Source organism: Ranitomeya imitator, chromosome 5 (genome assembly GCF_032444005.1).
Source record: "Ranitomeya imitator isolate aRanImi1 chromosome 5, aRanImi1.pri, whole genome shotgun sequence".
Classification (NCBI taxonomy): Eukaryota; Metazoa; Chordata; class Amphibia; order Anura; family Dendrobatidae; genus Ranitomeya; species Ranitomeya imitator.
This window is the reverse complement of record NC_091286.1, coordinates 485,870,170-485,897,879: the sequence shown is the minus strand read 5'-3', so window position 1 is coordinate 485,897,879 and position 27,710 is coordinate 485,870,170.

The window sequence follows — 27,710 nt, the reverse complement described above, 5'->3', positions numbered from 1 at the left end:
AGTTGTGCCAGCTTCTAGCCTCGCAGGGAGGCTATTGAAGCATGGCAAAAGTAAAAAAAAAAAAAGTTTTAAAAAATATGAGAAAAAAAAAAATAAAAGTTTAAATCACCCCCCTTTCGCCCCATTCAAAATAAAACAATAAAAAAATCAAACCTACACATATTTGGTATTGCCGCATTCAGAATCACCCGATCTATCAATAAAAGAAAAGGATTAGCCTGATCGCTAAACAGCGTAGCAAGAAAAAAATTTGAAACGCCAAAATTCAATTTTTTTGGTCGCCACAACATTGCATTAAAATGCAATAACGGGTGATCAAAAGAACATATCTGCACCAAAATGGTATCATTAAAAACGTCAGCTCTGCACACAAAAAATAAGCCTTCACCTGACCCCAGATCATGAAAAATGGAGACGCTACGGGTATTGGAAAATTGAGCATTTTTTTTTTTCAGCAAAGCTTGATATTTTGTTTTACCACTTAGATAAAACGTAACATAGACATGTTTGGTGTCTATGAACTCATAATGACCTGGAGAATCAAAATAGCAGGTCAGTTTTAGCATTTAGTGAACCTAGCAAAAAAGCCAAACAAAAAACAAGCGTGGGATTGTACTTTTTTTGCAATTTCACCGCACTTGGAATTTTATTCCTGTTTTCTAGTGCATGACATGCTAAAACCAATGATGTCGTTCAAAAGTGCAACTTGTCCCACAAAAAGCAAGCCCTTACATGGCCATATTGACAGAAAAATAAAAAAGTTATGGCTCTAGGAAGGAGGGGAGTGAAAAACGAGAACGCAAAAACGGAAAAGGGCAAGGTCATGAAGGGGTTAATGAGCTGTACCACGTGACCGCTGAACACAGGAACAAGCTGCTTGCGCGTGCCGGAGACCATCGGAGAAGCAGTTACATACAGAGAGACCCTGCCAGGAGGGTGAGTATGATGGGGGAGGGTGAGCCATGCGATATTCACCTGTCCCCGTTCCACCACCGCGCTGTGTCTTCCACATCCTCTGGCAGTGACGTTCAGGTCAGAGCGTATAATGACGTGGTTAACGTGAGCCCTTTGCTTGAACAGTCACTGCAGAAACCCAGAAGACACAGCGGCGCATGGTGGTTGAATGGGGACAGTTGAATGTCGCAAGTGTCAGTGTCCTGAGCCTGTGGCTACTCCGGCACCTTGCCCCCATAGCAGACCGGTGTTCCTGCCTGCTCAGGCCCCCGGCACTTGGTGCCCTGTGATGAGAGGTGAGTATGTCATTTTTTAATCGCATCAGCAGCAGCATGTGGGGCATATTATTCTATGGAGCATCTTATGGGACCATCAACCTTTGTTCAGCATTATATGGGGCATAATATACTATGGAACATCTTCTGGGGCCATCAACCTTTGTGCAGCATTATATGGGGCATAGTATTCTATGGAGCACCTTATGAGGCCATCAACCTTTATGGAGCAGCATGTGGGGCATATTATTCTATTGAGGATCTTATGGGTCCATCAACCTTTGTTCAGCATTATATGGGTCATAATATTCTATGGAGCATGTTATGGGGCCATCAACCTTTATGGAGCAGCATAAGGGGCATATTATTCTATAGAGCATCTTATGGGCCCATCAACCTTTGTTCAGCATTATATGAGGCACAATATTCTATGGAGCATCTTATGGGGCCATCAACCTTTGTGCAGCATTATATGGGGTATAATATTCTATGGAGAATGTTATGGGGCCATCAACCTTTGTGCAGCATTATATGAGGCATAATATTCTATGGAGCATCTTATGGGGACATCATTAACCATTTATGTAGCATTATATTGGGCATATTTTATTTATTTTATGGGACCCATCATGAACTTTATTGAGCATTATATGGGCTTCTGATTCAATATGGATACTCAAAAACACTTAACCTACTGATGTCTCAGTTATTTTTACTTTTATTGGTATCTATTTTTATTTTTGAAATTTACCAGTAGCTGCTGCATTTCCCACCCTTGGCTTACACTCGAGTCAATAAGTTTTCCCAGTTTTTGTGGCAAAATTAGGGGTCTCGGCTTATACTCGGGTCGGCTTACCCTCGAGTTTATATGGTATCTTCAGCATAAAGAAGAATAGTCCTGGAAGTGATGATATTGCCTCCATAGAGTCTGAGCTCAACATCAATGAGTCAGTCTGGGATTAGATGAAGGGACAGAAGGATTTGTGCAAGCCAATATCCACAAAAGATCTGTGATTAGTTCTCCAAGATATTTGGAAAACCTCCTAGCTGAGTTTCTTCATAAACTGCATGTACACTGTGTTCCAAATTATTATGCAAATTGGATTTAAGTTTCATAAAGATTTCATTGTTTTGTTTTTTTTTTCTTCAAATAAACTTGTGGATGTTATTGTGTGTCAGGGCTCAATGGATCACTGAAATCAATCTTAAACACATGTGATAATTAGTTTTCCAGGTGATTCTAATTTAAGGAAAACTACTTAAAAATGATGTTCCACAATATTAAGCAGGCCACAGTTTTTAAGTAACAACGAGTGCAGTGCCTTGGTCAAGGGATGAAAACATGAGATATTTCCCGAAAACATAAGCGTGATCATCGTACTGTTAAGAAATTTGTGGCTGAATCTGAGCACAGACATGTTTGTGCTGATAAAGGCAGAATGAGGAAGGTTTCTGCCAGGCAAGTTCATCGGATTAAGAGAGCAGTTGCTAAAAAGCCATTACAAACCAGCAAACAGATATTTAAAGCTGCTGGTGCCTTTGAAGTCCCTCGAATCTTAAGGTGTAGGATCCTTCAAAGGCTTGCTTTGGTTCATAAACATACTATTCGGCCACCCCGGAACAGTGTTCACAAGCCGAAATGGTTACAGTGGGCCCAGACATACATGATGACTAACAGTCTTGTTTACTGATGAGTGTCGAGCAACCCTGGATGGTCCAGATGGATGGAGTAGTGGATGGTTGGTGGAGGCCACATTGTCTCAAAAAGGCTGCGACGTCAGCAAGGAAATGGAGGAGTTATGATTTTGGGCTGGAATCATGGGGAAACAGCTGGTAGGGCCCTTTAAGATTCCTGAAGGTGTGAAAATGACATCTGCAAAATATATAGAGTTTCTGATTGACAACTTTCTTCCATGGTATAAAAAGCAGAAATGTGCCTTCAGGAGCAAAATCATCTTCAGGCATTACAACGCACCATCTCATGCTGCAAAGAATACCTCTGAGTCTACAGTATTTTTTACACACCTGCCTAAATGTTTGTGCAGTAATGTATATGAGTATGTGGACCAGAACCCGAACTTGGACCCCATTCATTTGAATAGGGGGCCCAAATATCCAGTGTCTGCTGTGCTGTCATGTGCAAGACAGCGCGGCAAACACCACTTCTGATCGGCGGTGGAATCTTTCCTGCCGGTCAGAGAGCAGCTGTTCCCACACTGTCAAAAGACAGCATGAGTGCTCAGATGTGATCGGAGGTATAAAGTTTAACTCTGGTCACTGGTGTCAGCTGATGGTAAACTGATCCCATCATCTGACACTTGTTGCTGCTAATAATAGCAAAAGCAGGATCGGCGGATGGGAGTATTAAACAGCCGCTTCTGCGCTGTAAATAAATAATTAAAAAAAAACGTTGTGGGTTGCCCTGTATTTTTGTTAACCAGCCAGGCAAAACTCTCAGTTCAGGTCTGCAACCCTCAGCTGTCAGCTTCAACAAGGCTAGTTATCAAGAATAGAGGGGTCCCCATGTCATATTTTTTAATTATTTAAATAAACAGCATGGGCGCCCCCATTTTTGACAACCACCTTGGGGCTGGTATTCTCAGGCTGGTAAGGGGCCATGGATATTGGCCCCCCAGACTAAAAATAGCAGCCCGCAGCTGCCCAGAAAATGCACATCTATTAGATGTGTCAATTCTGGTGCTTTCCCTGGCTCTTCTCAATTGCCCTGTAGCGGTGACAAGTAGTGTTAATATTTGTGGGATTGATGTCACCTTTGTATTGTCAGGTGACATCAAGCCCACAGCTTAGAAACTAATCCTATAGTAATATGGTAAATAAAGACAAAGCAAGAATTAAAGTCCTTTAATTGAAAGAAAGACACAGTCTCTTTTACTAATCTTAATTAAACCATACTTGTGACCTCATTCGACAAAAGCCCTCGATCTCCTGTAATAAAATTAAAATGAAAAACAACAATATACCATACTTCTCTGTTGTTCTGTCCCACATGGTAATCCATGCCTGGGGGATACACAGTTTTCAACTTGGACGGTGCCAGGCTAAGAACCACTGGTGACTGAACTGCTGTGACGCAGCCTCAGTGACCGGTGGTGATGTCATTGAGGTTGCCTCCAGTCACTGAGGCTGCGCTCCCATTATCCGACACCTGCAACAACTAATAACAGTGAGAGCAGGAATGGCAGATGGGAATATTCATCAGCAGCTCCTGCACTGTAAAATAATTACAAAATATTTAGTGGGGAACCCTCTATTCTTGATAACTAGCCTTGCTGAAGCTGACAGCTGAGGGTTGCAGACCCCAGCTGTGAGTTTTGCCTGGCTGGTCATAGAAAATAGAGGGAAACCCATCCTTGTTTTTTTTTATTATTTATTTACAGTGCAGGAGCGGCTGATAAATACACCCATCCACCACTTCTGCTCTCACTGGTATTGGCTGAAGCAGGTGTCGGATGATGGGAGCAGTAGTCCCATCAGCTGACACCAGTGACCGGAGGTAAACTTTATACCTCCGATCACAGCTGAGGACTCACGCTGTCTTTTGACAGCATGGGAACCATGGCTCTCTGACCGGCGGGGATGATTTCACCGCCGATCAGAAGCTGTGTTTGCCATGCTGCCATGCACATGACAGCCCGACAAACATCCGGTGTTCGGGCAGCTGAACCCGAATAGTAACACAGACTTCCTGGTGAAGTCTGTGTTCATTGTTCATGCCCAAACAGTAGGTGTTCGGTACAGACACTGAAATTTACTGTTTGGGTTCGACCATCTCTAGAAAAAGACGATTAAAAATAGAAGAAAGTGCATTAAACATTTAATAACATATTAAAACAACAGGTAGCAACAAATAGCTTAATATACATTCCCTTTATAGATGGCTACCATGAATCCAAATTAGACATTCCAATTAAAAATGTTGAAAAAGAAAAAATAATCTCCAGCATGGATCTTCTAAAAAGTCAGTTTATTGGAAACACTTTAAAATACAAACATTTGCAAAAAAGAGATGGGGGTCCCAGGTGGTCAACGCCGACGTGTTTCGACCATCAGGTCTTAGTCGTGGCCATAAAGTGTTTCCAATAAACTGACTTTTTAGAAGATCCATGTTGGAGATTATTTTTTCTTTTTCATTGCTGGCTCTGGACTACGCCCTTGACCAAGGCGGCTCCGTGCATGGACATCATTGCACTGTTGAGGGATTGGTGAGCTGACTTATTTTCTTCCCATTTTTTTCCTTTTTCCCCATTTTTGTAATTAAAAATGTTTGTGTATGTCATTGGGTTTCATAATTTTTTTTTGTTTTTTTACACAAAAAAAGATTTTCTGTTCTTTGATCTCTGTGTCATTTACTTAAGCCAGTTGATTAAGCAGGTATGCAATTAAACTCAGATCTGGGACCAAATTCCAGTAAAGGAGTCAGTGGCATGAACACATTGCAATAAATCAATCATTGTACCTACAACTACCTTGCAAAAGTCTCGGTAAGTGATTTTTTTATTAAGTCCTTAGATTTTTGGGGTATGATGAATTAACATTGATTAATAGAATTGTATTGAATAATAAGTTTCCTGGAGTTAGGAGAAAGCTGTTAGCACATGTAGTTAATTTATGTCAATTCTTAAGAAAGCCTAAACAGGACAATGAACTGAGAACAAAAATAGAGCATTCACGAAAAAAAATGTTTTGTGTTATTGAGTGTTTTGTTTTATTGAGAAATTGCATAATCAAAATGGTAATAACAATGTCTAAAATTTACTATATACTTGTCTAAGGGTCACTTCCATCTTTCTGTCTGTCTGTCTGTAACGGAAATTCCAAGTCGCTGATTGGTCACGGCAAAACAGCCACGACCGACCAGCGACGGGCAAAATGGCCGCTCCTTACTCCCCGCAGTCAGTGCCCGCTCCATACTCCCCGCTCACACAGGGTTAATGGCAGCGTTAGCGAACCGCATTATGCCGCAGTGTAACACACTCCGTTAACGCTGCTATTAACCCTGTGTGACCAACTTTTTACTATTGATGCTGCCTATGCAGCATCAATAGTAAAAAGATCTAATGTTAAAAATAATAAAAAAATAAAAAATAGTTATATACTCACCGTCCGTCGGCCCCTCGGATCCAGAACAGGCCTTTCTCGCTCCACGCGACGCTCTGGTGACCGCTCCATGCATTGCGATCTCGCAAGATGATGATGTAGTGGTCTCGCGAGACCGCTACGTCATCATCTCGCGAGACTGCAATGCACTCTTGGGACCGTAGCGCACGAGGAGCACCGGTAAGCGCTTCGCTTGGATCCGGGGGCCCACGAAAGGTGAGTATATAACTATTTTTTATCTTAATTCTTTTTTTTTAACAGGGATATGATGCCCACATTGCTATATGCTACGTGGGCTATGCAATATACTACGTGGGCTTTGCAATGTACTAAGTGGCTGTGCAATATACTACGTGGGCTGTGCAATGTACTATGTGGGCTGTGCAATGTACTGCATGGGCTGTGCAATATACTACGTGGGCTGTGCTATATACTACATGGGCTGTGCAATATACTGCGTGGCTTTGCAATATACTACGTGGGCTATGCAATGTACTGCGTGGCTGTGAAATATACTACGTGGGCTGTGCAATGTACTACGTGGGCTGTGCAATATACTACATGGGCTGTGCAATATACTACATGGCTGTGCAATATACTACGTGGCTGTGCTATATACTACGTGGCTGTGCTATATACTATGTGGGCTGTGTTATACACTACATGGGCTGTGTTATGCACTACGTGGGCTGTGTTATATACTGTGTGCGTGGGCTGTTATATACTATGTGAGCTGTGTTATATGCTACGTGGGCTGTTATAAACTATGTGGCTGTGTTATATGCTATGTGGGCTGTTATACACTCGGTGGGCTGTGCTATATACTACGTTGCTGTGCTATATACTCCATGGGCTGTGTTAAATACTATGTGGCTGTGCTATATACTCCGTGGGCTGTGTTATATACTCCTTGGGCTGTGCTATGTACTATGTGGCTGTGCTATATACTATGTTGCTGTGCAATATACTACATGGCTGTGCTATATTCTACATGGCTGTGCTATTTACTACGTGGGCTGTTATATACTACGTGGCTGTGCTATGTATTACGTGGCCGGCCGGGAACTATCAGTGACAGGCGCAGTCTGGCCGCAAATTGGCGCGGGATTTGAACCACGCTTCGCTAATTGGTCACGGCCTGTGTATAAATTGCATTATTCTAAAATCTTCATAAATAAACTACATACAGATTCTAGAATACCTGATGCATTAGAATCGGGCTACCATCTAGTAAAGAATAATTGACTATCATAACTGGAGCTTGCTCTTCCTTAGCATCTTCATATGCATCATCTGAGGCAGGTATAAAAGGCACAACAATATATACTGTAAATATGAAACTGCTTATAGTATAAGATAAGAAAGGACATTTATAATACTATCTCCTGGGTAAGTTTAGGGCTAAAAAGTATCTCAAGCTTTGAGTGGTGGGTTATGTAATGGGGAGTCCGACCAATCTTTCCAAACCTTTTCAAATTTTTTCGCACAGTGTATATTTTTATAAAATATTTTCTGACACAGAACATCATTTTGGTGTTAACTATGCTTATCCACTGTGAATTCCTAGGAGGCCAACAGTCCATCCATCGCATCACAACTGTATTTTTAACTAAGAAAAGTGTATCACAAATCATAATGCAGAGATGGTAAAACAATGCCTCTTCCTTCAAAATACCAGAAGACAAACAATTTGGGTGAATATCAAAGGTTGAATAGTTCCATTGGCATTAGTGGAACAAGGTGGCCTGTGGTGTCAGTCCCAGCCGAGTCAGCTAAGCCACAGTGTAAACTACTGGTCAGTGTCTTATCCTTTCTGTCTTATCCTTAATGATCTTGTCTGCACCCCATACCTTCCATGCCTAATGCTGGTGACCCCTTTCGGTTTGAATCCACTGACTGTCTATATTGAGGACTCCTAGGTCACCAACAGAGGCTTTCCTCCAGTAACATTAACAAAACACATCAAAGTAACTTCTCTGACACCTTTGTCTGTACTTTCCTCTCAGTTCAGTAACACCTGATTGTGCTCTACCAAGAAGTCAAGGGATAAATTATTTAACACATAAATTCTATGCGTCCATTATGCCTTAATGCCACGTGGCCACTATAGAGCTTATAAGCCAGGGAGGGCTCTATGCCTGCAGCGGCATCAGGACCCACACCACCAGTCTTCTGTGGAACTGGCAAATATTAATATATATCAATATTGTGTTTTCTTGTTTTAGCTACTGATTTTTGAAGCAGTAGAGATGAGTCGAATTATCAATATTCGAATTTGTCAACTTCGCTGAATCCACCCACCCCCTCAAAAGTCTATACGCAGTGAATACATTCAAGTGAGTTTCAATACTGGAAAGCTTGCAATTGCTTGGAAAATAGACATGGTTGAGAGGGCCCCGATGGCCATAAGAGCTTACACTCTACAAGAGAGCGAGAGGATCCCACTGATGACAAGTGTTTATACTCTAAAGGAGAAGAGAGTGAGCGTACCCTACTGACTATAAGAGCTTATTACGCTCTACATGCAAGAGGTAAAGAGAGAGAGATAACATCACTGACCACAAGAGCTTACACTCTACAGATCTTGAGAGATCTTGCAAATTATTGCATACTAGATGGTGGCCCGATTCTATTCTAGAATATGCATGTTCACGTAGTATATTGCACAGCCCACGTAGTATATTGCCCAGTCACGTAGTATATTGCCCAGCCACATAGTATATTGCCCAGTCATGTAGTATATTGCCCAGCCACATAGTATTTTGCCCAGTCACGTAGTATTATGTGGCTCCTAGAACTTCCTTTTTTGCATTATAACCTCCTATACAGGACCTAGCCCCCCTCCTGCTCATCACTAACCACAGACAGTCAGTGAGCAAACAGAGGCCGCGGCGCAGCACTCACCCCCGGGGTCGGATAATAGCCTCCTCCTGGAAATGCCATAGCTGCAGGCTGGAGAGAGAGATGAGGACTGGGTGCACTGCAGCTTCCGGTCCCAGGGTTGGTATGAGCGCAGGACCTGTGATGATGTCGCGGTCACATGGCCGTGACGTCATAGAAGGTCCTTCTCGCATAGCATCCTTGGCACCGGAACCTGCCGCTTGCAGTGTCGAGGAGAGGGCGCGACCTCGGAATAATAATAATCTTTAATAATCTTCATTTTTATATAGCGCTAACATATTCCGCAGTGCTTTACAGTTTGCACACATTATCATCACTGTCCCCGTTGGGGCTCACAATCTAAATTCCCTATCAGTATGTCTTTGGAATGTGGGAGGAAACCGAAGAACCTGGAGGAAACCCATGCAAACATGGAGAGAACATACAAACTTTTTGCAGATGTTGTCCTTGGTGGGGTTTGAACCCAGGACTCCAGCGCTGCAAGGCTGCTGTGCTAACCACTGCGCCACCGTGCTGCCCCGAAAGTGAGAATAATATTTTTTTTATTATTATTATTTGTAACATTAGATATTTTTACTATTGATGCTGCATACACAGCATCAATAGTAAAAAGCTGGTCACACAGGGTTAATAGCTGCATTAATGGAGTGCGTTACACCGCGGCATGGTGTGGTCCATTAACGCTGCCATTAACCCTGTGTGAGGGCTGACCGGAGGGGAGTATGGAGCGGGCACTGACTGCGGGGAGGAAGGAGCGGCCATTTTGCCGCCAGACTGTGCCCAACGCTGATTGGTCGTGGCAAGTGTCATGGGCGTTTTGCCATGACCAATCAGCGACTTGGATTTCCATGACAGACAGAGGCCGCGACCAATGAATATCCATGACAGACAGACAGAAGGACAGACGGAAGTGACCCTTAGACAATCATATAGTAGATTATCACTGTTTAGTGCAGAGGGTCTCATAATGTATGTGCAGTGGCTAGTGACATTGATCAAAATCAAAGAGATCAGTTTATCAGTTTTCCCTGCAGGACTTCAAGTATCCATGACTATTAGACTGCCCTCTGACCTGATTGACTTGAGGACACACTGTGTGACAGTCATGGACCATGAAGGGCTGTAAAATGGAAGCAAGCACTGTCCACAGCAGCAGCTTCACGCCACTGTGCTGATCAGGAGCTCAATGGTCTGAACAGTGAGATTAGATCACTTCTGGGCTGAGGAATGACACCGAGCCACTAGGCCTGTTGGAAGCTTATGGTGACTTTCACCAGAAAGTTGGATTTGCATGACATGTGTGCACCCTTCGCATGGTATGCAAATGTATTCTCCTATCAACTTTTTAATTAATTGTATTTAGAAAAGTTTTTATTTTTCATATGTAATATAGTAATAATATAAAAGTGGTGTGATTTTTTTTGTGTGATGTGATAGGTATTCCTTGCATGCAAAATATCTACTATATAAAGCTGAATGTGTGTGTGTATGTGTGTGTGTGTGTATGTGTGTATGTGTATGTATGTATGTCCGGGATTGGCATCTGCACCGTCGCAGCTACAGCCACAAAATTTTGCACAGTCACACGTCTGGACCCCGAGAGCGTCATAGGCTATATTGTGAGGCGAAATTTTAACCCCGCGCTTTTCCAATTCACCAAACAATTTTGCCCCTATCTACATAATGGGGAAAAAGTGAAATGAAAAGTGTTGGAGGCGTCGCAGCTACAGCCACAAAATTTTGCACAGTCACACGTCTGGACCCTGAGAGCGTCATAGGCTACGTTGTGAGGTGAAATTTTAACTCCGCGCTTTCCAATTCACCAAACTATTTTTCCCCTATCTACATAATGGGAAAAAATGAAAGGAAAAGTGTAGGAGGCAAATTGACAGCTACCAGATGTGAACAAGGGGGACTTAACGAATGAGAGCGATGGCGCCAAAGAGTATATACCATACAGTTGCTAAGGTGGGGCCCCGACATGGGATACTCACCACACACGGGGATATGAACACACACACAAAATGCGCCACACACTACCACGTGCTTGAACACATATTACCCTCAGCACACATTTCACCACAAATACACCAACCTCACCACATAAAAGTCGAAACACAAAAGTCGCCGCTCAAAACTCGCCACGCGCAGAACTCGCCACATGCAAAAACTAGGCTCTTGCAAAACTCGCCACAAGTGCAAAACTCACCTCATGGAAAACTCGCCACACGCAAAACTTGCACACGCGGAAAAATTGCCGCATGCACAAAATTTGCAACACATGCAAAAGTTGCCTCACACAAAACTTGCATATACTCAAAAGGCACCACACATAAAACTCGCCAGGCGCAAAACTCACCTTGCGCAAAACTTGCTGCACACAACTTGCTACACTAACCTGTCACATGCAACTCGACACACAAAAAGTTGCTACACGCATGTTGCCACACAAAACTCATCTCACAAAAGTCGCTGCATGCATGTCGCCACAAGCAACTCAACACACACAACTTGACAAACGAAACTCGCCCTAAAACACACACAAGTCTGGTATTATCCTTCAAAAATAAAAATCTGATTAATAAGCAGACAAACTACAACAAATGTACCATATAGGAAATACGGCAGCTGTCAGTCACATGACCTGTCTATTATGTGTATGTGTGAGCTAATATATACTGCCAGGGGGAGGGCTTCCTGTTGGCTGGGGATTTATCAGGCTGCAACTAGTTGCACCTATCTCAACTAGTTTGCATTGCAGATAGGGGAGGGGTACTTGGGTCTAATTAGATGCATACTTGGACAACGAATAGGGACTGGTTTTACATATCCCCACTTAAGACTCATGGACTGTTACATTGGCCAGCGATTGCCAAACACAGGTGTCGGCATTAGCTGACCAATGAGTAAGTGCACTTACGCTATATATGCTGGACACGGCTAGAGAACCATCACTTTCCCTGACGAAGCCACCAGGAGTGGCGATACGCGTAGGGAGTACACAGACCCTGCCTCCTAGTGAGTATACACATTATGCTTATTGTTTTATGTAGTAGGTAGTGCCTGTGGTTTTAGTTCTGGCGATATCTCGTTATTATCAATGTGTATAATGGTATTGTATATATGTACTGCTGTACCCAGACTATATGATGGGTCTATTGCTTAGCAAATAGTACACATATCGATTGGACATCTGGATGTTCACAGCTTGTTATTTATGTTTATTGTACAATTATATTATTATATGTAACTATTGTTGGATACCAATTCCCTACATTATCACATAACGCCAGGACTTTGCCAATGGGCACTTACCTGTACTAGATGAGATTTTATCTTGCATCCAGCTCACGGAGATACACTGCAGGATCATTTTTCCTTGGGGGTCTGGTTTCTATCATGTCCTCATATAAAGAGGACATTTAGTTAGTGTGTGAAGGCATATGTTTTATGCTGTTTTTTAATGCATGTTTTTAATGTTTAGCACTGTTGTTTGGTCTCAATAAAGATTTGTTTATGCTGAATATTTCGGCTCAGTGTGCTTTGCGCTTCTTCTTTCTTCTTCTATACAGGCTGCCAATTTAGCTTACAAATACTGAGGTAAAAATACTGAGCAAATAACGTGTGAACGAGGTCTAATACAGGAGGAGATGACACACAGGTATATACTATATACAGGGGAGATGACACACAGATATATACTATATACAGGAGAGATGACACACAGGTATATACTATATAGAGGAGGAGATGAAATACAGGTACATATATATACAGGAGGAGATGACATACAGGTATATACTATATACAGGATGAGATGACACACAGGTATATACTATATACCGGAGCAGATGACCTACAGGTATATACAATATATACAGGAGGAGATGACATACAGGTATATGCTATATATAGAAGATGACATGCAGGTATATACTATATACAGGAGGAGATGACACACAGATATATACTATATACAGGGGAGATGACACACAGGTATATACTATATACAGGAGGAGATGACATACAGGTATATACTATATATAGAAGGAGATGACATTCAGGTATATACTATACATAGGGGAGATGACACACAGCAGGTATATACTATATACAGGGGAGATGACATACAGGTATATCCTATATACAGGAGATGACATACAGATGTATACTATATATAAGGGAGATGACAAACATGTATATACTGAGGTGATGAGGTGAAAATGAGAGGTGTGAGGTGAAAATGAAAAGGTGTGAGTGCAAAATGAGAGGAGTGAGGAAAAATAGTGGAGTGATCAGAAAATGACAGATGTGAGGTTGAAATGACAAGTGTTAGGGGGGAATGAGAGGAGTGAGGGAGAAAATGAGAGGTGTGAGGGAGAAAATGAGAGATGTGAGGGGGAAAATGAAAGATGTGATTGGGAAAATGAGAGGCGTGATGGGAAAATAAGAGAAGTGAGGTGCTATAACTAACCACAGATATTTACTATGCCCAGGCAACGCCAGGCTCTTCAGCTAGTTATTAAGATAAATCATGAGTCCTGTTACTTTAGTGTGTATCCTTCGTCTTCCTGTACTAATGGGAAAATAATATCAGATACTGTGGCTTGTTTTCATTTTATTGTTGCATTTTTTAATTGTAATCTAACTTGAATATTGTTGCAGCCATTTTGCTGAGCTGCTGTTAACAGCTTTCGAGCATATGCTTTACAGCAGCCACATGGCTCATAAGAAACATTACCCACAGTTTGATTATTAACTTCTACAAGAAATCTTGTCCTTGTGCAGAGGTCATTGAGCAGGTAAAGTGAGGGGGTGAGCTGTGCCCATCACCTTTTGTGAATGGTGGATCCATTTATATCTGTAAATAACATATTTTATTGGAATCCTGCCAGTAATTACAATAATACAACTACTTTAACCCTTTAGTGACGGAGCCAAATTTTTAAAATCTGACCAGTGTCACTTTATGTGGTAGTAACTCTGGAATGTTTCAACAAATTCCAGTGATTTTGAGACGGTTTTATCGTGACACATTATACTTTATGATAATGGTAAATTTAGGTCAATATGTTTTTGTGTTTATTTATAAAAAAAATCAGAAATTTGAGAAAAATGTTAAAAAATTAGCAATTTTCAAACTTTGAATGATTATCTCTTTAATCCAGATAGTCATACCATAGCAAAACATTAATAAATAACATTTCCCTCATGTCTGCTTTTCATCAGCACCATTTGTAAAATGTTCTTTTATTTTGATAGCATTTTAGGAGGTTTAAAAATGTAGCAGTAATTTTTCATTTTTTCAAGGAAATTTACAAAATTTATTTTTTTAGGGACTTAGTCATGTTTGACGTGCCTTTAGGGGTCCCATATATTTGGATACCCCCAAAAGTGATACCATTTTAAAAACAGCACCCCCTGACATATTGAAAACTGCTGTCAGGTAGTGTATTAACCCTTCAGTTGCTTTTCAAGAATTTATGCAAAGTGACATGACAGAAATGACAATGTGCATTTTCACCACCTAAATGCCTCTAACTTCCAAACAGGTTACAACAGCCGGCAGACTCTTAGGCCAGAATTTGGTCATGAATTGCCAATCGCAAACATCAGGACCATACAATCATGATCTGAGGGCGCCAATTGGGATTAGGAGGAAGCCCCCACAGTCTATTAACCATTTATAATGATGTAGTCACTATTGAAAGCAGCATCTAAGGGGTTAAACAGATTTGGATGGTGCAAACACTGATCATGGCTGATGAAGTTGTCAGCTATAGTGTGTGTAGAGGCTATTCTCTTATATCTCAGGTCAGTTAAAAGACGTACTGGCTGTCATTAAAGAAATATGTACAGAATAGAAAGTGTCGGCCAATTATGAGGCTCAGAAGTCAATATGGAAATTGCAAGGCTTCAATTTAAAAAAAAAATATTAAAAATTATATCTATCAAACTTTCATTTTCTTATAAAGTGTTCCTTTTTGTTTATGCTGGAGAGTAGAGATAAGCAGATAGCTGGAGGATAAGAAAATCGACACAGCTCCTGTCCTCGACCAGAGACTACTGACCAGTACCATGGATCAGTGTCTTGTGAAGTGATCGGCACATATCTGCTGGAGATATATTTCACTAAATAGATTGCTGCTGCATATTTGGCATAAATTGCCTGGCTTAACAAATTCATAAAATAATGATAATTTCTCTATTCATTGATAATTAAAGCAGTAGAATAAGTCTAAGTGAGTACACTGTGTGCAGAATTATTAGGCAAGTTGTATTTTAGAGGATTATTTTTATTATTGATCAACAACTATGTTCTCAATCAACCCAGCTTAATATTTTTGGAAGTTGGAGTGTTTTTTTATTTTTTTTATTTGGCTATCTTAGGAGGATACCTGTTTGTGCAGGTAACTATTACTGTGCAGAATTATTAGGCAACGTAATAAAAAACAAATATATTCCCATCTCTCTTGATTATTTTCACCAGGTAAACTAATATAACTGCACAAAATTTAGAAATAAGCATTTCTGACATGCAAAATAAACCCCCCCAAAATTAGTGACCAATATAGCCACCTTTCTTTCTGATGACACTCAACAGCCTTCCATCCATAGATTCTGTCTGTTGCTTGATCTGTTTACAATCACCATTGTGTGCAGCAGCCACCACAGCCTCCCAGACACTGTTCCGAGAGGCGTACTGTTTTCCCTCCCTGTAGATCTCACATTTTATGAGGGACCACAGGTTCTCTATGGGGTTCAGAACAGATGAACAAGGGGGCGATTTCATTATTTTTTCTTCTTTGAGACCTATACTGGCCAGCCACGCTGTGGAGTAGTTGGAGGCATGTGATGGAGCATTGTCCTGCATGAAAATCATGTTTTTCTTGAACAATACCGACTTCTTCCTGTACCGCTGCTTGAAGAAGTTGTCTTCCAGAAACTGGCAGTAGGTCTGGGAGCTGAGCTTCACTCCATCCTCAACCCAAAAAGATCCCACAAGTTCATCTTTGATGATACCAGCCCATACCAGTACCCCACCTGCACCTTGCTGGCATCTGAGTCGGAGTGGAGCTCTCTGCCCTTTACTGATCCAGCCTCTGGCCCATCCATCTGGCCCATCAAGAGTCACTTTCATTTCATCAGTCCATAAAACCTTTGAAAAGTCAGTCTTAAGATATTTCTTGGCCCAGTCTTGACATTTTACGTTATGCTTCTTGTTCAAAGGTGGTTGTTTTTCATCCTTCCTTACCGTGGCCATGTCCCTGAGTATCGCACACCATGTGCTTTTTGTTACTCCAGTAACGTTGCAGCTCTGAAATATGGCAAAACTGGTGGCAAATGGCATCTTGGCAGCTTCACGCTTGATTTTCCTCAATTCATGGGCAGTTATTTTGCGCCTTTTTTACCCAACCCACTTCTTGCGACCCTGTTGGCTATTTGCCATGAAACGCTTGATTGTTCGGTGATCACGCTTCAAAAGTTTGGCAATTTCAATACTGTGGAATCCCTCTGCAAGACATCACACAATTTTGGACTTTTTAGAGCCCGTCAAATCTTCTGACCCATTTTGCCAAAGGAAAGGAAGTTGCCTAATAATTAAGCACACCTTATATAGGGTTTTGATGTCATTAGACAACACCCCTCCTCATTACAGAGATGCACATCACCTGATTTACTTAATTGTTAGTTGGCTCTCAAGCCTGAACAGCTTGCAGTAGGACAACATGTATAAAAAGTATCATGTGATCAAAATAAAACTTGCCTAATAATTCTGCACACAGTGTAGACTGTTAATGATAATACATTACAAACAAATAAAGTTGCACTCTGCAGTGCTATAGCATGTAAACGTGAAATTTCATGATGATGCATTGTAACATAACAGTAAAGGGGAAGGTATATAGGATAAACTCCATGAGAATAGTCTATAGTAGAAAATACCTGATGTGATTTTAGCTGGGCACAAAAGGCTTACAATGATTCCTGACTGATCCTTTAAGCCATGTGTGCTCTCCAGTCCCTATATGGATTATAGTAAATGTTGTGATGTTTCTGAAATCTCACACTAGTTTAAGTAGTAAGTAAGGGATGTGTGTTTGATCATTTGGCGGACAATCCATACATTCTTGGAATTATATTATTTGTAATTACAGGGTCAGACATAATGATGTGATGCAATCAGCAAGTGCACAAGTGTGAAATTGCAACTGGAAGTGTGAAGGCAGGCATCAGCACTCCAAAGTGGGGAAATCAATGCATGTGAAGACATTAGAAATGATTGGAGGCTCCACAATCATTGACTTTTGTCCCACTTGTGCTTATGCCAATACATCCTGATTTCATCTGAATTCTTATAAAATAGGAACACCTTATGTGAAGAGTACATTTATTAACAACACATTTTTATATGTTTTGAAGTTGGAAAGTTCCTTAGGTATGTTCATAATAGACCTCTACCATATGAAAAATGTTCATTTTTACAACCAGCAAACTAAAGTTTTGCATCATCATCATGGTGGAGGGCAAGCTTCTGTTGTATACCTTGGAATTTATAGTTATGTAGAGTCAATGTTAGGGCACAGTCACATGGCCGTATTACTAAGGGGAGGATCACATTCAATCTTTGTACTGGCCACCGGCTCTCCTGGTAGCTGCATAGAAATACATGCTCAGGTCAGGAGAATTGACGGCTAGTGATGAGTGAACGTGCTCGCCACTACTCGTTACTCGTCCGAGTATCACTATGCTCTGTGTACTCGGCGAGCACCGAGCATTTTCGGGATTATTCGGCGGTAACTGGTGTCTCCACCCAGCATTTGTGGCGGACTTTAGAGACCCAATCACGCTGCAGGGATTGTCTGTAAGGCCATGAAACAATGCAGCCATCTTTGTTGTGGTTGTACAGTGATTGACTTGGCCGCACAGCATAATCCCGTGTATAAGAGACCTGGTGCCGCCATGCTCGCCGCATTCACCTCCGGATTCAGCGACAGTAGGGGGAGCTTCTGCTGAGATACAGTTAGAATCGTGGTTTTAATAGTGTAGGTCTGCAACTGTTAATTCCACAACTCCTGAGAAACCAACAGTCCTTTTTAGGGCTAATTCGTGGGTCCCGATATTGCATCGCTAGGTAGGCAGGGCACAGCATATCCACATCAGTGCAAGGCCTGCAGGCACTGTGTTTGCGTACATAGCTCCCACTGCATCCCTCCCAAACTCCATAACTGTCTGCTGCTGTGGCTTATTTACTATATACCAAGTTGCAGCTTTCATTTTTGTTCTCTTTTTTTCCAAAAATTCACCCCCCCCAAAAAGAATATACAGTCTGTTATGTCAGCCTGAGTCCTGATGCATCTGTAGAAAAATCATACTTTGTCAGGCATACGTAGCATAGTTGTGTGTGCTATCTTTGTCCTACTATTATTTTTTTTTTATAAATTCACCCAAAAGCCCCAAAAAATAAATAAAACAGTCTGTTATGTCAGGCTGAGTCCTGGTGTTTTTTTTTTTTTTTTTGAAAAATCGTATTACCGCAGTAGCATAGTTCTGTGTGGTAGCCTTGTGCCAAACAACAAAAAGGCCTCATATATCGTCATTCTCCAAGTTTGGGCATTTTAGGCCAGTTTTCCACTCTTTTTGCTTTCTGTGACTCTACTAATATACAGCACTATTTTGCAGACCTTCCAAAAAATACAGGCCACATATTTGGCAGTGTGATATTTCCGTAATAGACCTCATATATCTACGTGCTCCAATTTGGGCATTTTAGGCCATTAGTCCATTTTTTCCTCTCTGTGACTTTACTTGAAAATGCTACAAACCCCCCCAAAAATTAACACAGGCTGTTATGTCAGACTGAGGCTTGTTGTATCTGTGCTGGAAAAATCGTAGCTTGACAGGCATAAGTTTCATAGTTCTGTCTGCTATCCTTTTTTATTATTATTATTATTATTATTATTATTATTATTTAAATCCCTAAAAAAAAGTTAATACAGTCTGTTATGTCAGGCTGAGTTCTGTTGTATCTGGTTTAGAAAAATACTGTTTCAGCAGGCATACGTAGCATAGTTCTGTCCAGGGCTGCCACTAGAAATTTCAGGGCCCCATACTGTCAAAATTTTCAGGGCCCCTATGAGAAACCGCCAAGGCTCCACCCCAGCCCCGCCTCCAGCCATCGAACTGTCCACAGCCCCACCGCTCTCCCTTGGAAAAACTCCACTTCTCACCTATCACATATTAACAGTTCCCATCTCCAGATCACACATAAAGCCAACAGCTTTTGATTTGGCCAAAAGATTAATTAAGCTGCCACCATAACACGGTAATGTCTTCAAAGGGAGATTTGTAGTTAAAATTCTGCGCTGCCGCTAAGATGAATTTCAAGAGAGTATAGTTGATTCACAGTGGTTTTATTCAACGCGTTTCAGGGGTCTCATGCCCCCTTCATCAGGAAATACCACACAGAATATACAGGCATCACAGGTATAAATAGTTTTGCTGGGGTTACAAAAAAAAAAAGAGCACCAACAGGTCATATGAACTCGAGCCTCGGAAAATATTCTGAAAAGTTCCCAGGCTCGAATTCATATGAGGACATCCAGCAGAGGGCGCATCACCGCAACTCGAGGTAACCACAGGTCATTCACCTACATTCCATTCATTTGCCAGGTTTTTACAGGCAGGGGCGGCTGCATTAGCAGGCTTCTGCTTGTAAAGTTAGTTAGCTCATTCAGATGGATTTACAGCGTGGGACGAGACTGATCGTCGGAAGGTATGGAATATTGTTGTTTGTTTTGTTTACATTTGCTTCAGGTGACAAGGGTCTTCAGGTGGATTACCAGTATAATAAAATATTACAACAACCTGTGTATTTATTTAATTAAAATACTTTGTAATAATGTGTGTGTGTGTTTTTTTAACCATTTCATACTATTGGATTAATAATGGGTAGGTGTCACAATTGACGCCTCTCCATTATTAGTCTGGCTTAATGTCACCTTACAATAGCAAGGTGACATTAACCCTTCATTACCCCATATCCCACCGCTACACCGGAATGGGAAGATAGTGGCCAAGTGCCAGAAAAGGCGCATCTTCCAGATGTGTCTTTTCTGGGGTGGCTGGGGGCAGATGTTTTTAGCCGGGGGGGGGCAATAACCATGGACCCTCTCCAGGCTATTAATATCTGCCCTCAGTCACTGGCTTTACCACTCTGGTGGAGTAAATTGCGCGGGAGCCCACGCCAATTTTTTCCGCGATTTAACCCTTTAATTTAATAGCTAGAGCACCAAAATTTTGCACATACACACTACTAACATTAGTAGTGTGTAATATGCAAAAAAAAGGGATATGAGATGGTTTACTGTATGTAAACCATGTCTCATATCATGTCGGGTTTGTGAAGGAGATAGGAAAAGCCGGCAATTGAATTACCGGCTTTTCTCCTATCTAGCACTGTATGAAATATTAATATATACATATATGTGTCTCACTGACACGCACACATATACATATATAGAGCCCTATACTATGTGTAGTCATTTATCTTAGCTATTCTATTCTAACCTGTCAGTGTGATTTTACTGTACACCGCGCAGAATTGCCGGCTTTTCTATAGAACACCGCTGCGTATTTCTCGCAACTCACACTGCTGGTCTGTGTGTAATCCGTAATTTTCTTGCCCCCATAGACTTTCATTGGCGATTTGTTTTGCGCAATACGGTGACAAAGGCAGCATGCTACGATTTTCTACAGCCGTAGAAGACCGTATAATACGGATCAGCAAAATATGGCAGATAGGAGCTGAGCCATAGAGAATCATTGTACCATATGCAATCCGTATTTTCTGCACCTCTCATACGTCCGTAAAACTCACTAGTGTGACGCTGGCCTCAAAGTTCAATCATAACACACAATTAACAATTCAAACGTTTAGAGAGGTATATACAGTATAATGAAAAGAATACAATGACTTATTTTATATTTCTAGACAATAGTTCCAAATTTGCAGCATTTAGGAGGAAATAATTAAAAAAAAATGATCTCTACTTAAATGGACAAGAACCTGTAAGAAAAGGAGTTACTCCAGTTCAGAAGTGAGTGCCTTACAGATGAACTACCGTGTGGAACCAACAGGCTCCTTTTTCTTATTGAAAATCCATTGGAACCTTTACATTGAATGTGGAATAAAATCATGTTTTATTATTTTACATTAAAAAATATAAATATATATGTGAAGATTAATTTGTGGTGGTTTGTAGTGATCTAAAATTACAAAAATTATAATTAGTGAGTTTAAAATTGTGTCACGTACATAAGAGTAACAATTTAAGCAGCAAACCAGCGCTCGAGGTGAGCGCAGAAACAAAGTGAAAGTAACACTTCACCTGTCCAAGGACCAACCAATGATAGATATCATATGTAACAAGAGACAATATAGCATTGCCAGGGGAGGGGAATGAATGAATACACAGCACTTAGTGATCACAAAGAACAGCAGCATGAGAAGGGATGCCCGCCCAGCAGCAGAGTGAAGGAGCTTTCAGTTAAGTGCTTCTGTGGCACCACTTAACCCTGTGAAGCTGCCACAATCAGCACTATCTTCCAGGATTTAATCCCGAGAGTAAGGCTGCCATCAAACTAGCAGTATTTGGTCAGTATTTTACATCAGTATTTGCAAGCCAAAACCAGGAGTGGGTGATAAATGCAGAAATGGTGCCTATGTTTCTATTATACTTTTCCTCTAATTGTTCCACTCCTGGTTTTGGCTTACAAATACTGATCTAAAATACTGACTAAATACTGCTAGTGTGATGGCAGCCTAAGGCCGGCGTCACACTGGTGTCTTAAACGGCCAAGTGCAATGCGATAAAAAATCGCATTGCACTCGGACCAATGTTAAGCTATGGGGCAGCTCCAAGCAGCCGACTTTTTGTTGGCCGTTTTCCTCGGTCCGAGACAATCGCAGCATGCTGCAATTGTCTTGGACCGAGGAAAAATCTCATCTCACTCACACCCATATAAGCCTATGGGTGCGAGTGAGACAGCGCACACCACTCGGATATCATCCGAGTGATGTGCGTTATAAGCGGACCCCAGCAATGGAGGAGATGGAGAGCTGTGCTCCGATTCTCCCTGTGCAAGAGAATTGGATCACAGAAGCCTGACACTCGGCTCCTGCTCTGCTGCGAGCAGGAGCCCAGTGTCATTAGCATATCGCATCCGATGCTCTCGCATCGGATGCAATACGCCAGTGTGACGCCGGCCTAAATAAACCATTGTTCAGGACACGGTTGTAATGGAGGCAATTTGTATGGATTGAAGGAGTGAAAGCTCTCCTCTCCTGGGCAGACTCAGACTCTGCTGACATGAGGAATTTGATCAATACAGGGCAGAAGAAGAATTTTCTTGTAAAAAATATAAAAACAAAAGGAATTACATGGAATAAAGGCAGAAATTACAACTAAACAATCAATGAATAAATCCAAGATAATCCTAAATGTAAATGTATATATAAATCTTAAATGGCTCAAAGCACAAAGGATTAAAAAATCAATCATAACTATACAAATCTAATATATAAAGTTGAATGTGTGTGTGTATGTATGTATGTATGTATGTGTGTGTGTGTGTGTGTGTGTGTGTATGTCCGGGATTGGCATCTGCACCGTCGCAGCTACAGCCACAAAATTTTGCACAGTCACACATCTGGACCCCGAGAGCGTCATAGGCTATGTTGTGAGGCAAAATTTTAACCCTGCGTGTTCCAATTCACCAAACAATTTTGCCCCTATCTACATAATGGGGAAAAAGTGAAAGGAAAACTGTTGGAGGCAAATTGACAGCCAGGAGGAGATGGCATACAGGTATATACTATTTACAGGGGAGATGATATTCAGCTATATATTATATACAGGAGGAGATGACATACAGGTGTATACCATATACAGGGGAGATGACATACAGTTATATACTATATACAGGGAAGATGACTTACAGGTATATCTAATACATAAATCTGAATGTGTGTGTGTATGTCCGGGATTGGCATCTGCACCGTCGCAGCTACAGCCACAGAATTTTACACACGTCTGAACCCCAAGAGCGTCATAGGCTATGTTGTGAGGCGAAATTTTAACCCCGCGTGTTCCAATTCACCAAACAATTTTGCCCCTATCTACATAATGGGGAAAAAGTGAAAGGAAAAGTGTTGGAGGCAAATTGACAGCTACCAGATGGGAACAAGGGGGACTTAAAGAGTGAGAGCGATGGCGCCAAAGAGTATATACCGTACAGTTGCTAAGGTGGTGCCCCGACATGGGATACTCACCACACACGGAGATATGAACACACACACAAAATGCGCCACACACTACCATGTGCTTGAACACATATACCACCCTCAGCACACATTTCACCACACGTACACCAACCTCGCCACATAAAAGTCGAAACACAAAAGTCGCCGCTCAAAACTTGCCACGCGCAAAACATGCCACGTGCAAAACTCACCACATGGAAAACTCGCCACACGTGCAAAACTCACCTCATTGAAAACTCGCCACACGCGGAAAAATTGCCACATGCACAAAAGTTGCAACACATGCAAAAGTTGCCTCACACAAAACTTGCACATACTCAAAGCGCACCACACATAAAACTCGCCACGCGCAAAACTTGCTGCACACAACTTGCTACACTAACTTGTCACATGCAACTGGACACAAAAAGTTGCTACACGCATGTCACCACAAAAAACTCATCTCACAAAAGTCGCTACATGCATGTCGCCACACGCAACTCAACACATACAACTTGACACATGAAACTCGCCCTATAACACACACAAGTCTGGTATTTTCCTTCAAAAATAAAAATCTGATTAATAAGCAGACAAACTACAAGAGCAACAACTGTACCATATAGGAAATACGGCAGCTGTCAGTCACATGACCTGTCTACTATGTGTATGTGTGAGCTAATATATACTGCCAGGGGGGAGGACTTCCTGTTGGCTGGGGATTTATCAGGCTGCCAATTTAGCTTACAAATACTGAAGTAAAAATACTGAGCAAATAACGTGTGAACGAGGTCTAATACAGGAGGAGATGACACACAGATATATACTATATACAGGAGATGACACATAGGTATATACTATATACAGGGGAGATGACACACACATATATACTATATACAGGGGAGATGATTTACAGGTATATACTATATAAAAGAGGAGATGACACATAGGTATATAGAGGAGATGACATACCGCAGGTATATACTATATACAGGGGAGATGACATACAGGTATATACTATATACAGGAGATGACATACAGGTGTATACTGTATATAAGGGAGATAACAAACATGTCTGAACTGAGGGGAAAATGAGAGGTGTGAGGTGAAAATGAGGGGTGTGAGGTGAAAATGAAAAGGTGTGAATGCAAAATGAGAGGAGTGAGGGAAAATAGTGGAGTGATCGGAAAATTACAGATGTGAGGTCGAAATGACAAGTGTTAGGGGGGGAAGAGAGGAGTGAGGGGGAAAATAAGAGAAGTGAGGGGGAAAATGAGAGGTGTAAGGGAGAAAATGAGAGATTAGAGGGGGAAAATGAGAGGCGTGATGGTTAAATAAGAGAAGTGAGGTGCTATAACTAACCACAGATATGTACTATGCCCAGGCAACGCCGGGCTCTTCAGCTAGTAAAATATAAATATAGAGATATCAAATTCATAAAAAATGGGGGGAAGGCTGCACATTCAAAAAAAACCTTGGTAGTTTCATTATATATATATATATATATATATATATATATATATATAAATCTTATATATAATTGTCTAAGGGTCACTTCCATCTGTCTGTCCTTCTGTCACGGTTATTCATTCGCTGATTGGTCTCGGCAGCTGCCTGTCATTGTCATTGACGCTGCCTGTGCGGCATCAATAGTATAAAATGTAATGTTACAAATAATTAAAATAAAAAAACGCTATACTCACCCTCCGTAGTTGCTCGCGCCGGCCGCCATCTTCCGTTGAAGGTTCCGGTGGCAAAGATGGTATGGGAGCAAGACCTGCCATGACGTCACGGTCATGTGACCGCGACTTCATCACAGGCCCTGCGCGCCTGCGCTAGAAAGACCTGCCATGATGTCACGGTCATGTGACCGCAACGTCATCACAGGTCCTGCGCTCATACCAAACCTGGGACCGGAAGCTGCCGTGGACTACAAGGGGCCCTCGGAAAGGTGAGTATATGTTTATTTTTTATTTTTTAACCTGTGACAAACCTGGCTGGGCAATATACTATGTGACTGGCCAATATACTATGTGGCTCTGTGCTGTATACTACTTCGCTGTGCAATATACTACGTGGCTCTTTGCTGTATACTATGTCACTGGGCAATATACTGGCCTATACTGGCCAATATACTACGTGGCTCTGTGCTGTATACTACGTTGTTGGGCAATATACTACGTCACTGGGCAATATACTACGTAACTGGGCAATATACTACGTTGCTGCGCAATATACTACGTCACTAGGCAATGTACTACGTAACTGGGCAATATACTACGTTGCTGCGCAATATACTACGTCACTAGGCAATATACTACGTAACTGGGCAATATACTACGTGGCTGGGCAATATACTACATCACTGGACAACATACTACGTCACTGGGCAATATACTATGTAGCTGGGCAATATACTACGTGTCTGGACAATATACTACGTCACTGGGCAATATACTACGTGTCTGGGCAATATACTACGTGGCTGGACAATATACTACGTGACTGGGCAATATACTACGTCACTGCGCAATATACTACGTGGTTGGGCAATATACTACGTCACTGGGCAATATACTACGTCACTGGGCAATATACTATGTAGCTGGGCAATATACTTCGTGGCTGGGCAATATACTACGTGGCTGGACAATAAACTATGTTACTGTGCAATATACTACATGGCTGGGGAATATACTATGTGGCTGGGCAATATACTATGTGGCTGGGCAATATACTACATGACTGGGCAATACACTACGTGGCTAGGCAATATACTACGTGGCTGGACAATATACTACGTGGCTGGACAATATACTACGTGACTGTGCAATATACTACGTGGCTGGGCTAAATACTTCGTGACTGGCCAATATACTACGTGGCTGGGCAATATACTACGTGGCAGGGCAATATATTACGTGGCTGGACAATATACTACGTGGGCTGTGCAATATACTGCGTGGACATGCATATTCTAGAATACCCGATGCGTTAGAATCGGGCCACCATCTAGTAAATAAATAAAAGTATAAAAATAGAGAGGAAAAAAAATAAAATAAAATAAAAATTCACTATTCTGATGAAAACCTCAGTTATTTAATTTAAGCCTTGGGGTTTTAGGCTACCTAATTTGTAAATCCAATATACTTCTTTCCTATTAAATTTCATGGATCTATTAGGTACATGCTTAGGCATGTGATCGATAGGGCTGATTTTTAATAGTTTAAAGTAGAGTTGAGCGACTTTTACTTTTTTAGGATCGAGTCGGGTTTCTAATCGGTGAAATCGCCCTATTATTGCGAAAAGTCGGGGGTCGGCCGAAACACGAAACCCAATGCAAGTGAATGGGGAATCAAAGTCGGCAGTGAGTGGAAGACAGGAAAACACCTACAGTGCCCATTTTAATGCCAAAAACATCAATTCATATTTCTTAAGCTTGTCAATCTTAATTTACTTTATAATAATAGTTAGGCATTGAAAACAGGGGCTCATTTGGCTAAAGTTGTGGGGGGAAGGGCTCAAGATTTTCGTGGGCCCAGGAAACGCGGAATACGTCACGGCGGTGGAGCAGGGAGAGGTAAGTATTTAAACTTTGCAAGTGCTGCGATCCTGAGCAAGCGGAGGGGGCACTAGTTGGCACTGGCACAGGGCCCCTCATAGTACGGCGGTGTGTTTGACAGTGGGCAGCGCCTCCCACTGCCAGAGACACTTTTGCGTACTATGAGGGGCCCTGTGCCAGTGCCAACGAGTATGCCTCCCCACCTAATGAAGGAACCTGCACTTTCATCTGCACCTTCCTCTTTGTCCCCGTGTAAGGTGGTATAGTATGCAGGAAGGGGAACCTGACTTTCAGCAGGGTCAGATTCTGGCTGTGTAGAGTGCAAGTGGAATGTAGTGGTCTGGGTCAATGTACCAGCAGACTCATCTAGCAGTGGCTGGCCAATGGGCAGGATGAGGAGGAAACACAGATATAGGCCCAAATAAGAAAGTAGGCTAAATGCAGTTCAAAATTGCTAACAGGAGTACACAGGCGGCATAGCTTTGTTCAGTGGAGGAGGACAACTGTTAAGAGATGCTCACACAGTTACTAGGCCCATGTAAGTAAGTAGGCTAAATGCAGTTCAAAATTGGTACTAGGAGTACACAGGCGGCG